At 38.7% G+C, this 17,422-nt stretch overlaps 1 protein-coding gene across 3 annotated transcripts in view; it reads right to left on the bottom strand.

Moving 5' to 3' along the window:
• daam1b (dishevelled associated activator of morphogenesis 1b) overlaps positions 1–16,689 on the bottom strand; it is a 79,688-nt gene extending 62,999 nt beyond the window's left edge. For 2 of the 3 annotated variants that reach the window (XM_017456124.3, XM_017456128.3), the window contains exon 1: positions 16,534–16,689. The gene's annotated coding sequence lies outside the window, so the exon portion shown is untranslated. Of the gene's footprint in view, positions 1–14,702; positions 14,837–16,533 lie in introns of all 3 variants that reach the window. The other variant, XM_017456126.3, reaches the window with a different exon arrangement.
• Positions 16,690–17,422: the final 733 nt, after the last annotated feature.

The raw sequence follows: 17,422 nt of genomic DNA, 5'->3' as shown, positions 1-17,422 counted from the left end.
AGACTTGTCCGGCGCTGTCGACCCTCGGAAACGGAGACTTTTAGAAACGCAGAAGTTTTAGTTAGAAAATTCCGGGCTCACGTTTCAGTGTAAACAGACCAAAACGAAGACTTTTGAAAACGAAGGCGTGGCCTCACCCACATTCACTCCCTGATTGGGTCTTCTGGATCATTGTGTATCCTTCTCTGATTCATCAAGCCCTTACCATATGACTATTACACTACCTTGATCGTATACACAACACAGAGACTGAACCGCAAACTTTGCTGGCTGTGTTGTCATTCTTAGCAGCTATAATGCAGTTAAATTCTGTATTTTATAATACTGCAGCTGCCTACATGCGCAAGAGGCGAGCTACGATTGGAGCAATCAGCAGCAAATCTCATTTCGAGTGGCGTTCATTTCAAGTGCTACATGTAACTCCGGTTTGTTGTGACTGCCAGTGACTAGCAACCAACTTCTTGTTTACACTTGTACGCACATACCCAGTGTGCATGAATGGTCATGTGACATGCGTATTCTTTCGTGTAGTGTGGACGGAGATCGTTTCTGAAACACAGTGGAAACGCCAGTGTGGACGAGGATCGCTTTCATTTTAAAACACCGTTTTATAACAAAAATGCACTACTGTACTGTAAACATGGCCTGTTCGGGTTCAGTACCATGGTGTGCTTTTTACCCTGTTTCAGACTAAACTGAATGTGAAAGTCCCCTAAGAAATATAATATTAATTTGTCTCACACGATTTTGATAAGTCATTCCGTAGTTAAAATGAACCACCTCACAACTTGTACTACCAACTTATGTACAGAAATAAGTTAGGTGCAGTTAATCCACTAGTTGCTACTTAATTAACACTAGTCTGATTGTGTTTTAAATGACATAGGATGATTCTGAAGATCCCAAACACGATGCCTCCCAAAGTAAAATGATGAATAAAAGAATTTAAAAAACGAATAACGGTATTAGCAGTAATTCATAGTGTCAGGACCTGCCTTCTAGAGCGAGTAGAATCCCAAACTGTGGAATGGAGTGGAAGCAAAAATGATCAGATGATAAGATGAGTAACAGAGCCAGCAAAGAAGGGACAAAGATGACATGAAAAGAGAACAAAAGCAAGAAAGGAAATGAACAAATGTAACAAAATCTGATCTGGACTCCAATGTGTCTTCAGCTGTCTCTACTTGTCTTTAAGACATAAAGGCTTGTGAAACCGTCATAGACAACCTAACCTCTTCCTCACCCTCTCAAAGAAGCCAGAAAGAGACTTGCTTTGGAGCAAACGTCCTACATCATTTACTCAATCTGCAGCATTTCGCCATGATGTTGACCGAGTGCCATGTTGAAACCGCATTATCGTTACCTCAATTGCCCAACAAAATCCAGTCCAGCCTACAAAAGTAGATCATGTGCAGTGGAGTTAAATTTAGATCCAAGGTTAAACACATCTATAAAGTCACATTAGGTGTTGAGTTTTTATATAAATCGGGCAAGTGAGCCAATTTTGAAGAGTCCCACCATTTACAAGATTGAAGGACCTAAAGACTAAAAGAATGCTATGAGAAAATGCTGCAGCTGTTAGAGACATGCTTACGACAGATTACTGGAATTTGGGGGTTAATGTCTCTGGTTTAACTCACTGATCCCCAGATGTGTCTGTTTCTTTTTGATGGCAGAGCCCTCGCTAGACTAATCTTCTGCATACAGGATTCTGGCAATGGGAACGGCACGTCAGCAGCTCTGCCACGCCATGTTAACCACAGTCTCATCTCTGGGTATGCAAAGCTGATAAGAGCTCAGTGCTTTACCCACTTAACCTAGCCTCAGCGCCTGCAGATTACAGAATGAGATATGCAGATACAGTTGCAAACAAAATCATTCAACCCCCAACGAATATTCTATTTAGGGGGTTGAATAATTTCGAAACTGGAGAAATCATTATAAGGTGCATTTTCAGTTGAATTCGGGGAAACCACTTGAAGCGTTCTTCAAGTGAAACTATTTCACTTGCTTTTGTTTGATTTGTTCATTGCAAACAGCTGAAAGTCTGTACATTTTGACAATAAACCTGATTTGCAGTGGGGCTTGAATCATTTTGATTGCAACTGTAGGTATTTTAGGTATTAGGATTTCTCAGTGTCACAACAATTAAGAAAAATACTGCTCCGTTTTCGAATAATCTGCAAGCACCCACTCACACTAAAGTAACTAAATGAGACAGCGTGCGCTAACTCTATAGAAAGTACATTTACATGTAAAAGTTTTGGAACAGGCTACTTGCTTATTCCAGCTGTGTTTCAGTGTGTCAGCACCCTGTGACATTAAGTGGCAAACAAACCAGTCACACTAATGCTGACGCACACAAACCGAAAGCACGTCCTCTTCAGAATCTGACAAATACTTGAGAGGAAAGACATATGAGGCACATACTTAATCAGATTACTCTTCAAAGCTAAATTCCTTTTGAGTTGGTCACAGGCACATTAACAAGAGAGAAAGAGTAAGTAAAGCAGGTGAGTTGAACAAAGATCAACAGAAGAGGATCCATCTTCTGCCTGTAATGCTTATAAGAAGAAGAATATCCAGACTGACTGGAAGGTCATAATCATATTTAGCACAATCTGCAGCAATTATGCGGCGTTCATCGTGAGCTCGCAACTTGTAATTCCTCACCTCCAACCAATAGAAGCCAATGAAAACACCCTCTCAACTCGAACCAAGTTCGTTCCCCATTTACCGAGCGACGTCAAATCAACATGGCTGCGCACGGCATCAGGAATAAACACAGCAGCACTTCCTTTACCTTTAAATGAGTTCTGTATATACAACTATCTGCATTAGATCCATCAATATACAGACAAGTTTGCTTGTTGAATGACTATACAAGCACTGACAACACAGTTCGCTGTTTGAGGAGGAAAATATAACAAAAGACAAACATGGAGGCATCAAGCTGGACGTTCCCAAGGTGTAAAATGACGTCGTACCATCCGGAAATGACCCCTTTATAAGGCAAGTCGAAAGCAGCAATAATCTTCAGACTGCGTCAGGTGTCAGGTCATTTAAGGAGAAGTGTGCAGGACTGCATGTTGTCTTGTTGCTAAGCCAGAATGGCAACCAGCAGCAGCTCTATGGATATGAACCAAAACATCACCTTCATTCTAAAACATAACCTGCATTAAAAAAATTTAATAAATTAACCCAAGCCCTTTGATTACTCTTTATAAAAGGCACATGTATTTTTCCTGAGTAAATGTCTCCTTAAAGCATAATTAAATTCAACAACAAAAAAAAAGAAACAGAACATTGTGTACTTATATTAAGTATATAAAACACTGAAGAACAATGACGCACTTTGCACAAGACCAAAACTCTTACACAAGACCTGTTTCAGGGGCTTGACTTGGATAAAAAATAAATAAATAAAAATTGTTTTAAAAAAAGCTCTGGGGGATCGCATCTAACGCAACAGATTCAACCTGTCTGAGCAGCACAAACTGTTGAATTATAAGCAACATCTTTTGAGGTATGAGCTACAAATTAGCTCAAGCATTGCCATATATAATCCCTTTTTCCCCAAAACCAAAATGAATTTACCCAAGATTGGCGTGCAACCTTGACAGACAATCCACCTTAAAGAATAGCGTCTTGCATACAGCAGCGCTAGGACTTGGCACATGTCCAATGTCTCATATCTGGCTTTACTTCCTGAACACAGTGCAGTGTGTCGAATGGGTGTCCTATTAGGAGCACACTGCAACATGCAAAACAGAACAAAAAAATCAAAAGTCAAGTCAATAACCTGTACTTACACAGGTTACATAATAATACAGACGAAATCTTACAGCCAAAGCCCAAGGCTTAGTTTTGGTCTTAACTAGCCGCATCCTCATCAGAGGTACGGGCTCTGCAGACTTTCATGAGAACATGCCATCCTTATCATGCTAATCTTGTTCCAGAAAAGGAAAGAAAGAGAAACAGGGCCATGTGGAAACTCAGGAGGGAAAATAGGACAGCTTGACATTAGGAGTGCAGATGTGGTTAGAGCTCATATAAAGATCCCCAATAAACACTCATTTCCATTTGTTTAGAAAAACATTAAATGGCCATCATAACTAAAAAAAAACAAACAAAAAAAAAAACAGGGTACACCTTCAAAATGCTACACTTGACCACAACTAAATATAGAAAGCATACTTTGCGAAGAGACTGCATTGTTGCTGAGTAGTCAACAATGTCTAATTGCAAAATTTGTGATTCCAAATCAGCCCAGGACATCACAGACCCAAATTCTGTTCAGATGCAAAAAAAAAAAAAAAAAAAAAAAAAAAAACTTGCTCCATTTACAGAAATGGAACAGCACGTGCTCACACTCAAGGACACCTCCACAAAACGTCTCAAGCAACCCAGTTGAGGACCTACAGTCATGTGAAAAAAAAATAAGTACACGCCGTGGAAACTGTTGCCTTTTTTGACATTTTTGATTAAAAGCAAATATTCGATCATCTTTGAAACAGTGCCTATTAATAAAGTTGATATACTTGAACAAAACCACAAGGAAAATGAGCTTTTTCAATCATTTATTCAAAAGAAATATCAATAGATGTGATATTCTTCTGTGGAAAAAGTAAATACACCCTTGCAGGAAAATGCAGTAATGTGCTAACTAACACCTCAAACCACTACAATAAAATGGAACACCATACACTAGATATGAGAGGGATATCTTCAGTACCTGATTCTAATTTTATGGATTTGAAGATGTGACAAATGTAGGGGTTTACTTACAATGTTGTGTCATTTGATAGAGTGCATCACCTTTATTAATAAACACTGTTTTGAAAGAGGATCAAATGTTTACTTGTCAAAATATGTTTAAAAAAAAAAAAAAAAAAAAAAAAAAGCGCCAACAATTTCGATGGGGTGTACTTATTTTTTCACATGACTGTAAATTAAAAATATGACAAGCATAATTCATGACAGACCTGCAGGTTTGGCATAACACTCTAATCATTTGAGACAAGTGACTCAGAAGCTACACAAGATAAAGTGGAAAAACCCGTCAGTTATATGCACAATTGTCATGTCTATACAAACAAACAACAATCGAGCGCAAGCGGAGATGAAAGAACGTACGAAAAACTTCAACTATAATGATAATCATTATTGACAGTGACTTCCATGCTGCAAATTAGCTCTATGCAACTTTGTAATACAAACAGAATTTTATGTCACCAAACTTTCCAGCTGAACCAGGAAGCATTTCAATAGGCAATAAAAAGGCTTTCTTGGTCTTATATCTGGAGTCATTAACTGTGGTTGGACTCAATTTTGAATTGACATCATTGGACTTGGTCTCAATTCTATCCATATTGAGTTTTATGAAGACATCTGGAACTGCTACAATTTCACTGTGGAACTGATTGGACTGGAATCTGAGCAGTGTTCGAGCATTGATATCAGAAATGGTAGACTGTCAAACTTGGCTACATTCTAGCAACATGGACACTGGATCAGATATAGTATTTAGTCATTTGTATCTCATTTGCACTGAAAGCTAATGCCATGCCAAAAAATGAGTTCTTGCAAGACCAGTATCAGCTTGTTGGTGCATCAGAACCAGCTGATACTATCGTTTGAAAACTTTTATTGGACTTGACTGCTTAATTAGAACCACAACCATTGTTTGAGGGAACTTGAGAGACTGACGTAGCAAGAGCAATCCGTTCAAGGACACCTACGATTTTTTCCTTTTTTTGTATTAGCTTGAAAATGTTTGCCATTAGAGGGAAAGATAACGACTATATCCAAGAGCTCTTTTGACCTTAAAAGCCTCCTTTTCAAACTAAGAGTGCTTGACATTCTGTACTCACCACTGACTATAATATTCAAGAAAGATAAAACATGGGACTCTCACAAACACAGCTCAGGAAGAGAATTTCCGTATTTCTTTACAGCTTCTCCTGACAGCTGAACTTTGCCCCTGCACTTGCACTCATTTCTTTTCATTAACCCTCTGTTGATACTTGCTTCAGGATATGGTCAAACAAAGAACAATATCTGAAATTCACAGTTCCAAAACTAAGCCATAAAGTGCACTTATTATGATGTGTGTTGACATTAAATATTCCACCAAGGGCTTGCATTGGCCCACCCAATCTAGGCTTCTCTAGTGATAATGTTCAGGCTATGTTATCTTGATATAAGCAACAAAAGAACAGACAAAACAGCTGCGTGTCACTTAACAGTGGAAAAATACAAGCACGGAGAGCATGGTGATTGACTATGATGTGCTATATGGCAGAAAGACTGAATGATGATGGAATTGGACAGGCCCTAATTCTCTGCCAAGACTTAATTGAAGGTTTTTCAGGAGATTCTGGCTGACAGGTCGGACACAGCAGTGGAATGAAGTTGTGTGCCAAAAGCAATCTCTGAAGAACAAGTGCTACTTTCATTTATTAAGAAGATTTGGTTCAGACCTGCCAAGAAAGCATGGAGTCTAAACAAAGCCTCATGTCAACTGCAACACACCTTGAAAAATAACTCAACTGAAAACAACTGGGATAAGTGGTCCTTTTTAAACTCTCCGGTAGGACACAGTGGGCTTTTGTACAGTTTCTACACCTATGCATGTAGTCAATTTTCAGAGGAATGCTCCATGAGGCACTTTCCAAAACACCGGTCTGGCTGCTGAACCCATATCCGTGTCTCTCTTTCCCTTCTTTTACTAGCTTTTTGTCATGGCTGAGGGTGTCTGGGCTTTCCTGGCATACTGTACGGCATTACGATGCTTCAAAGGAAGATGATGACTCTGTTTTCTTTGGCCGATTGCCTTGTTTTGTCTGATCAGCCCTAACAGTGCTGACGAAGGAGGAAGCACAGCATCCATCCATCTTCCCACAGTTAGGTTAGATCTCTCAGATTTCAGTACACTGAAGGCCATGTTCAACAACCACTGAGTGGACACACAGGTACTAAATTCACAAACCCAGTCCCGCAGCCTGTTAAATATCCTTCATATCAATGATTTTCAACTTCAGACCTGGAAATCCAATACCAGCAAATGTTCAGGACTCCTTACTCTAACCCAACTGATTCTGCTCATAGAGGTGAAACCAAAACTACGATGTGGCCAGGATAGTTAAATCAACAGGACTAAGCCAAGGAAACACAACCGCATTCCCTGGCATTGTTGAAAAGGCCACAAAGCAAGAAGCTACACGTTTAACCTTTAGTATAACACAGCAAAATGGGAACATGCCTAGTAAGTTGAGGGTCTGTTAATTATAGAACTTGTTAATTAAAGTTAAACAACTTTGACCTACCGTAATAAATTTTGTAGAACTCAAGACCAATGGTGTTAACGGGGAGGTCTCTGCCACAAACCTAGTTGTTGTTGCTACTAATTTGTATGCATGAAATATCCTTACAATAGACTTCAAACTGGAAGGAACCTATTGGAGAAAAACTAGTTCAGACATTTGATCTCGACCCTGTTTGAATCAATTCCAAAATCTAATCTGTTCATCTGCTGGTTACAGTCATATTTCCATATAAATCCTATAAACATTCAACCACTAGTTCTTGAGATATCATGCCAACAAGTATGTCTGATGGCCTCATGCATGGACAGACGGACAGACAGATGGTCAGATGACCTGAAAACATAATACCTCTGCTACCTAGTGGCAGAGGCATGAAAATTATAATTCAAATAACAGTGATGAACATGACACGCTGAATAAAATTAAACAAAATGCATACTTCTTTATGGTGTGACACGTTTGGATTAATGCTACTGAAATATTTACTTTACTATAACAGTATGGAATTTCAAAGTTAGGAAATTGTAGTTATTAAAACGATATGAAAACGCATGTCAAAAGAACCCGACCTGACTACTCCCTCTTTATCCATAGGTCCACAGAGATATGAATGAAAAGCCTAGCAATCTGACTCTCAGAACAATGCAATGGTTTAAAGAAAAATCTGGAAGGAATCAGTCAGGGTTGAATTTGGGAAGAGGCTGAATCCATCATTCTGATCCACCATTCATGTGCTAGGTCTTTTCACTTTATAACCCAAAGTAATTAAAAAAAAAAAAGAGGGGGGCTTTGAAAGTCCGAGTCTCACCGAAAAAAACAAGTGACCAACACAAGCAGCAAACTTGTGTTTGTATGAAATACAGAGGAATAAACAAAGGGGGAAACCAGCAGCAACCTTTTATAAGTTAAGAAAATTCTTCTATTCAAACACATGCAGAAAATGACCTGCTCCTTGACCCAAGAGGAATAGGGTGGGTTAAGGGGCCTGTGAGGAGATTTCAGTACACTGAAGGCCATGGTGAGTGAACACACTACTAAATATCCTTAACATAAATGCTTCCCAATGTCCCATCCCGGAAACCATGCACCAGCAAAGTTTGAGGATTCCTTGCTCTGAGGTACAGAGGAATAGAAATTTGACCTTTCCAACACTCACCTCTAGAGCCAGTATACTGAAATACTGAAAGCAGCAACGCTGTTCTCAAATTCTCCTAAAGTAGACTTTTCTCCAGACTTGGATGAGGCAGCACCTTGGAGAAGTGCGTGTTGAATTCAGAAGCCAGTATTATTTTGGAATAAACTGAATTATTTTGTTGTCTTAATATGTTTGGTCCATAAAAACCAGCCCACTTTTGCAAGCATGCAGGGTGGATGAAAATCTTAATAAATCCATACAGGACAGGAACAATCCCAATAAGAGAAAAACAAAGAATAAAGAGAAACATGAGGCAGGGCAGAGATCAGCAGTAATTACAGTCACCAGACCATGCACATAATCTTCTTACCCCCACAGCAAAAGCAAAAAACAAGAAAAACAAAAAGAAAATCATATCTGACTGTTCCAATATGTATGCAGGCTAGGGCTGTGAGGGTGGCCATGACAACCGCACCACTGCGGTGGTAGTTAATGTTTCTGCTCGAGTTTGTACTACGACAAGTACAAAGTACAACATTTTGTATACAATATAATAATAATAGTTGCGATATGAATTTGTATTTATAGCCTATCATATAGCGGGAGATTTTGTGTTAATACACAACTTACATGATCATAATCAAACTTTATACGGTGTTGTCTCTTAGTTTGTTTGAGCGTGGCAGAATCCAGTCAGGTGAATTCTGCGATTTCAATTCGGGTTCTGCTGGCGCGATGGATCTTGCTGGGAAACCAAATGTTACATCGGCAATCTGGGAACGTTTTGTATTCGAGCTGAACCAATAAATTTAGATGAAGCAATATGTTGACTTTGTGGGGGGAAAAAACGGGCAAACATTAGCCTACAAATCTCAGGATCCATCTCCAGGCATGACACCCAGCCACATTTATATTTTATCTAATGTTTAGATTTTTAACATATTATTTACGTTACCATCCTACTGGTATTTTTTCAAATTTTTATAGGCTTGTGGTATACTTCACTTGTAAAAGAAATAAAGTATTCGTCAGAGAAACGTGCGTGTTTCACTTCTTCTCCTCTCCTATGCGGGTCAAAAAGGAACCATAGATTATGGAGTTATCAAAATTGAAATATCAGGTGTGGGGGAAATGCTGGAAGGGGTAAACAGGATCAGATTGGTGACAAGCAGGGCCTCTGAAAATAAATTATGTTAAATGAGACCATTGTGTGCTCCAAGTGAACCACAACAGTCAGAGAATAGGACATTCAAACAGCCACACAGGCCCATTGTCATTGCGGGCTGGGTGGGACCCGATCTCTCAAAGCTTGGCAGAACCAAAAAGGCTCTTTGCCTCCTGCTGCAATGCATTACCATGCCACGATCTCTCATAAGGCCTGAACCAAAGGGTTTCTTATCCACTCCAAAAGAAGTCAAACAAACAAAACAAACAAATGCTGTAATTGTGCCCCATACACTTCCACAGAATGGTGCAGATAACCCCAAGAGTAATACTGGATCTCGGTAACACGGTACTGGACCCTAACTAGAGGAGACCCTTTTGAAATGAGAAGGCATTCTCTTGAGCATCCGTGCATTCGGCAAAAATCGAATAACTTAGCTTTTTACCAGGCAAGCACTTAGGGTAAAAGTACTGATGATCGCATAATATAAAATGCTCAGAGATGATCTTAGAAGGCAGTGATTAAAAATGAAGAGCATATTTAGACGGAAGGAAAATTAATGAATAAAGTTTTGCGATATTGGTTGTGTCTTAAACTCAGGTGGAATGGTCATAAAAAATATTATGCTCACAGGTTCTGGCTTTACTTGCTATTCTACTTCTCTGCACTCCCACTAATCCCAGTAGAGATGAATGTGTGCAGAAGGTGGACCATGATGGCTGGCTGTTTGTATCCCAGCTGTCCCCTGACCACCCTATCAACATCGGAAACAATTATCACTCCCAGCGGCGTCTCGCCTTTCTCCTCTCACCTCATTTACAAACATGAGCTACTGACGCAGCGACAGTTCGGCACAAGCCAGAGTAACTCAACACCTGACTAATTAAATTGTCCTTTCTCACACACACACACACACACACACACACACATCACAATGCTTCACTTCAGATTTTTTTTCTTACCAGTGGTAACAGAGTTAAAAACCTATGGTTTTCCAAAATACTCCTCTGTTTACCAGAAAGGAATCTCCATACCAGCACTGAGCCCGGGAAGACTAAGATTAATAAAGCCAGAGACAGCTCCATCTGTCATGTGGTTAACAACTGCACACACCGTCTCAATGAGAGCATTGTAGGTCTGACTACAAGAGGAAGAGTAAACGTTACACATAATAACCCTATACAATGTTGTGGGTACTGTTAGAACACTTTTGATTACTGCTCATTTCCCCCTAAAAGGTCAACAGATGACCAAAAATGTAGGGAAGCTTTATAATGTAAAAAAAAATATCCTATATACTAAATCCTATATAAATATTACAGTTCATTTAAATTTGCTTTGAATGAAACTGTAATTAGTTACAGTTGAATTTACAATCAATTTTTCAATCATACTTTACCTTAAACAGCCGTTAGCCATACGTTTGGAGGGAAAGTTACAACAGAAACAAGACATAAAACAACAATTAAAGTTGTTAGACTACAGCTATTGCCATGTTTTATCTCTAATGCAAAAACAGCACTCAAAACTGAATCTGAATACAGCATTTAACAGTCTCTCCAGGACTGGGTTCACAGAAATCAACACAAAACCAAGGAAATTCCACAATATTTAGAGAAGCTTCCGATTTTTCAAAATGACCGCAGATTTTCTGCAGATTTGGGCCAAGAGGCGGCATGTGATGTCATGACAACACGCATTCAGCCAAAGCCCTCTACGTTTCACGTGTCGAACATGAGTACAGCTAAAAGGTCTCATTTACCAACAAACGTCACTGCGAAAGGCCATGCAAAACAATTTGGTGCAACTGCTTCCTTTTTCCTGCCTTGTCCAGGTATTTCATACATTTTCTACCCCTAGCCAGGTATTTCATGTGTTCCGGCTCAAGCACACCTGGTGCAGCTAATGAAGTCCTTGATTAGTTGCATCAGGTGTAGCTTGAGACAACACGTGCTCTGAGGGATTCTATTCAAGGGGTTGAATAATTTTGAAACTGGATAAGTCATTATCAGTTGCATTTCCATTTGAATTCGGGGAAACCATTTGAAGCATTCGTTGTGTTGAACTATTTCAATTGTTTTTGTTTGATTTGTTCATTACAAACAGCTGAAAGTCTGACAGAAATGTTGACAATAAACCTGATTTGCAATGGGAGTCGGATAATTCTGATTGCAACTGTATGTGTGGTGTTTGAATAAGGTCATTCAACCTTTAAGACCATACATTAGTTAAGAAGATACCATGTCTATCTTTACCTCTGTCAGTTCTGTATATTCTGTGCTGAATCTACAGCCCGAGTTTGTCAGTTTACAGTTCTACAAAGACTCCTCCATTCCTCTCCACTCATCATGTTATCACAGTCTTCCGCTTCCTAATTAGAGGACTTGTTCAGCTTCGCTGTTACAGCATGAGACCTGCGATTTCTTCAAGGAATGCCGCCTCCTCACAAACACAACGTTCTGGCAGAAAAGCCCTCAGGGAAGGGGGTTGACTGCACGCCTGAGCCGAGGCACTGGTACAGCCTCCCACTAGACCTTGCTCTGAGTGACTGAAAGAGTAGGAGTTGGCTGGAACACCAGGCAAGGCAGTGCATTATCACGATGGGCTACAACTTACTGAATATCACCGAAAACATTTGCACCACAGCAGTCAAGTGTATCAGAAGGCATGGAATTTAAGTGAATGTAAGGGACTGAAGTTGCAGAAGAGAAAGATGTCTTACCCACATGTCTTATTGTGAAACTTTACTCATCAGAGCTCTATGACCTTTCAGAAATTCAATACAATATTCCTTTGTAAAAGGGTCAAAAAAGTAAACAACGGGAGTGTGTAAACTGTTCAAACTTGGCTGAACAAACTCACATGGCAAACAAAGAGTCTATGGAATGGGTGGACCATTTCAACATGGATTAGGGCTACACATGCTATATTGTAATCATATTGCAACATATAATAGAATACAAACATTGCTGAAACCATGGTGTGTTACTTAAAGACATAAGACATAAGTGTCACAATATTTAGGTTAACAAACAGGGTGCCATCAGCAGAACAGTGGTGGATTTATAGAAACGTGTGAAAAAATACTAAAGTATGAACTTGAGATATACCTTTACTTAACGTCTGAAAATGAAATAATGTTATTATATTACATGGAAAAGTAGGGAAAATTAAACATTCAGAACAAAGACAGATTTTAGTAGTTAGTAAGCTACTTAAGTAACAGAGGAGTCAGTCTGTATGCCAAAAACAATCATACTTGTGATAATTACTGTGATGTCATATCTACAGTGCCCTCCACTAATATTGCCACCCTTGGTAAATATGAGCAAAGAAGGCTGTGAAAATTGTCTTAATTGTTTAACATTTTCATCTTATGTAAGAAAAAAAAAAAATCAAAAATACTCTGCTCTTATGGATTTCAAACAATTTCTACAAAATATATTTCATACATACACACACACACACACACACATACATATATACACACACATACATACATATATATACACACACACACACACACACATATATACATATATACACATATATATACATATACACACACACACACACATTATATATATATATATATATTTATATATATATATATATATATATATATATATATATATATATATATATATATATATATATACATATACACACACACACACACACATTTTATATATATATATATATATATATATATATATATTTTTATATATATATATATATATATATATATATATATATATATATATATTATTATTTTTTTTTTTTTTTTAAATATAGGTGTGCAACAATTATTGGCACCACTATGAATTCATATAAGAAAAATATATTTCAAGTATATTTCCACTGATTTAAAAAAAAAATTCGTACACCTGGGTGACTAGGAACAGGCAATTGGTCAACATGATGTGTGGCAAAAGGTTGTTGAGCTTCACAAAAGCATTGAAAATGGCCATTTCCACCATAAGGGCAACAATTCAGAAGTTCCAGTCCACTGGAAATGTTATGAATCAACCTGAAAGAGGATGTATGTCTAAATTGTCTCAACGCACTGTGAAGAGGATGGTTTGAGTGGCCAAAAAATCTCCAAGGATCACAGCTGGAGAACTGCAGATGTTAGACGGTTAAATATGGAGGTGGCGCTTTAATGTTTTGGGCTGTTTTTCTGCCAGAGGACCTGGACATTTTGTTAGGATACATGGCATCATGGACTATCAAATATCAACAGATATTAAATAAAAACCTGACTGCCTCTGCCAGAAAGCTTAAAAAAAGGCCATGGTTGGAATTTTCAGCAGGACAATGATCTAAATCATACATCAAAATAAACACAAATATGGTTTACTGACCACAAAATCAAGGTCCTGCCATGGCCATCCCAGTCCCCTGACTTCAAACCCATAAAAAACCTGTGGGGTGAACCGAAGAGGAGAGTCCACCAGTGTTTGAAGGATCTGGAGCGATTCTGTATGGAGGAACGGTCTCAGATCCCTTGCCATGTATTCTCCAACCTCATCAGGCATTATAGGAGAAGACTCAGAGCTGCTGTCTTGGCAAAGGGAGGTAGCACAATGTATTAAGTAAAAGGGTGCTAAGAATTGTTGCACACATATTTATCAAAGATATTTTTTTCATAAACCTGTGTTTTGTTTGTATTTGTTTCATGTCCATCAGAGCAGAATATTTTTGTGAATTTTGTGAACAAAAGATCAAAAAGGTTAAACAATAAAGACGATTTTTCACAGATTCTTCTCTCACATTTACCAAGGGTGCCAATATTAGTGGAGGGCACTGTATAGATCACTATATATTAATATTCTTTATTCCAACTGAAAGTAATTATAATACCAAACTAATACCATAATTCATTACATGCAGAAACACTGAACTGAAGTACCATGCACAATGGCTAGGGACGTTCACAGTACATAAAATTTGTGAATCTGCATATTGCCTTCTTTTATAATATTAGCATTGCAATGGTCAATATCTCAATAATGACCAACAAAGGATTCATTGTCTAGCCCTAGGTTAGATACAAGGCAGAAATACCACATACTTATAATATTATATATGAAGTTCCATCACCCATCACGAGGCTGCTCTATTCCAGAGAATATGAACCCGAGTTCTGATCACCCAGTGCTACTGCTGTGGAACCTCAGGACTGGACCCGGCATCACCGGCTCCTCTCTTTAAATAAATATCGACAATCGATTAAAAGCACTCACTTTAGTGGGCAACTGTTTATAGCACTTTAAACAATATCATAAACAGATTCCGTGTGTGCATCTCTGTTTGGAAGTCCAGTGTGGGTGAGCCCGTGTCTCCTTGTAGCCTCCGAGTCCTGTTCTTGGCTGACAGAAGAAGAACCCGATGTGGTCTCCTGGCATTTTAGCCCATCTGCCTCAAAGTTCGACATGATGTGCATTCCGAGATGTTTTTCTGCCGCCATGGTTGTAAAGTGGTTATTTGAGATACCATAGACCTATGCTCACCGGGTGTATTTTAGTTAGTTAGTTTGTTTTTTTGCACCATTCTGTGTAAACTCTACAGACTGTTATCTGTGGAAATCCCAGCCTCAAACCAGCCTGACTGGTACAAACAACCATGCCACAGTTAAAAACACTAAGATCACCTTCTCTCTCTCTCTCTCTCTCTCTATTCTGATGTACAGGTGTTCCTAATAATAGCTGCATTTCCTAATGACCGTAATTGTCTTCATTAAAACGTTTTCCCACTATGTCTATGAAATTCCCATGGAAACCCAACCTACAACACACAAACTCCCAGCAATAAACGTGTGACTTTTGAACCCCATGAAACACAACACAACACAACACAACAGGGAAAACACACCCAGCATTACAAACCCACAGAGAAGCACCATGAGCAAACAGATCATGTTAATGTTTTCGGATGATTGTCCAGCAGGAAGAGACGATCACCGATCTTCTTGAACCGCCAGCACATGAACACTAGCACTGCAGAGAAAGCGTTTCGTTTCGTTATGCCAAGTCACCACTGTTGTAAATTGAAACATTAATGTCTGGTTATAGAAACATTAACGTCTGGTTATAGATACATTAATGTCTGGTTATAGATACATTAATGTCTGGTTATAGATACATTAATGTCTGTTATAGAAACATTAATGTCTGGTTATAGATACATTAACGTCTGGTTATAGATACATTAATGTCTGGTTATAGATACCTTAATGTCTGGTTATAGATACATTAATGTCTGATTATAGATACATTAATGTCTGTTATAGAAACATTAATGTCTGGTTATAGATACATTAATGTCTGGTTATAGATACATTAACGTCTGGTTATAGATACATTAATGTCTGTTATAGAAACATTAACGTCTGGTTATAGATACATTAACGTCTGGTTATAGATACATTAATGTCTGGTTATAGAAACATTAATGTCTGGTTATAGAAACATTAAACTTCTGTTATAGACACATTAATGTCGGGCATGTATTGATGGTGCAGTACTGCCGAAGTAGCTGCATTATCACCGAGCACATTCATATTCATACTGTTTGTTTGCTAGAAACTGATCGGAATAAAATAGGGGAAAGGATTTAACGATCGCTGTTCAGTAAGTTGACTAGTACCTTACAGGTTCGCCGTTTATTTCAAATGAATGCTCCTTCTCAGAGATCCGAGTCTGGGGCAGGTTGGACAACATAAAACCCACTGAAACCACACTGACTCTATCGCCCTAACATGCATACTACAATCAGTAACTGATACACAGTGATACAGATCAGCGCAGAGTCGAAGAACACACACACACTGATGCATAAACATACACACATCATGAAGAATTTACTGAATTAAACACAACCATATGCTGCATATCAGAATTTACCTCCTGTGTTGATTCATCGCGCCTCCTAAACGCTGCATTGTTTCTGGATGTGGAAACCCGGCCGGTGTGTGTTGAACCAAGCCGAATGAAAGTTGACATCATCGTTCTCGCTTTTTTTACTAGGCGAGGACAGAGTGCGCATGCTCTCCCAACAGCATTCTGGGAAATGTAGTGTCCGGGTAGGCTCTAAAGTCCACACCTGTTTGTTTTGTTTTGTTTGTATTAGCTCTGTTGTGCGCCGATTGTTTGTTTTGACGCAGTTACATTTTACACCCAGTTACAATTCTCCGTCATTTGGGGGCCTACAGGTGAGTGTGAGACATCATTAGGAACTATAAAAGGGTCTACATTTATTTGTGTACACTCACAATAACAACCAAACCTCGTGCTTTTGTGAAAGAAAGAAAATGAACAGGAGAGAATCTTTCTGAGATACGTCGCAAAAATTAACTGAAACTCAGCGAATACTTCCCACACAAACATGAAGCATGTGTCTAAAGAAAGCTTGAAATTTCTACTTTTAAATAAAACAATCATCGTTAAAAACGAAAATTCTAATGTAAGGTAATCTTTATGAAATTAAAGAGATGCGCAGTTTCTCCTGGCTGAGTTAATTATGGTTGATGTGAACACACCCACACACGGCGCGCGCTAGTGCTGAGGCAGTGTATGCAAAATAGTAAACGCCCCCAGCAGTGTCTTAAAATGCATCTGTTATGGTTTTGAAACGTGCCAAATTTTCTTTTAAAGGTCTCATACAATAGATTTACATGCACCCGAGGTCAAAAAAACTGTTTAATGTGCTCATAATTTAACCTGCAGCATTACCTTTTGTCCCCAGTGTCATAAAGGACTCGTTCAATGATCCGTTCTAAATGATTCATTCTAA

The sequence above is a fragment of the Ictalurus punctatus genome, chromosome 25 (genome assembly GCF_001660625.3).
Source record: "Ictalurus punctatus breed USDA103 chromosome 25, Coco_2.0, whole genome shotgun sequence".
Taxonomy (NCBI): Eukaryota; Metazoa; Chordata; class Actinopteri; order Siluriformes; family Ictaluridae; genus Ictalurus; species Ictalurus punctatus.
Note: the sequence above shows the minus strand (reverse complement) of the source record. Positions and strands in the feature narration are given on the sequence as shown.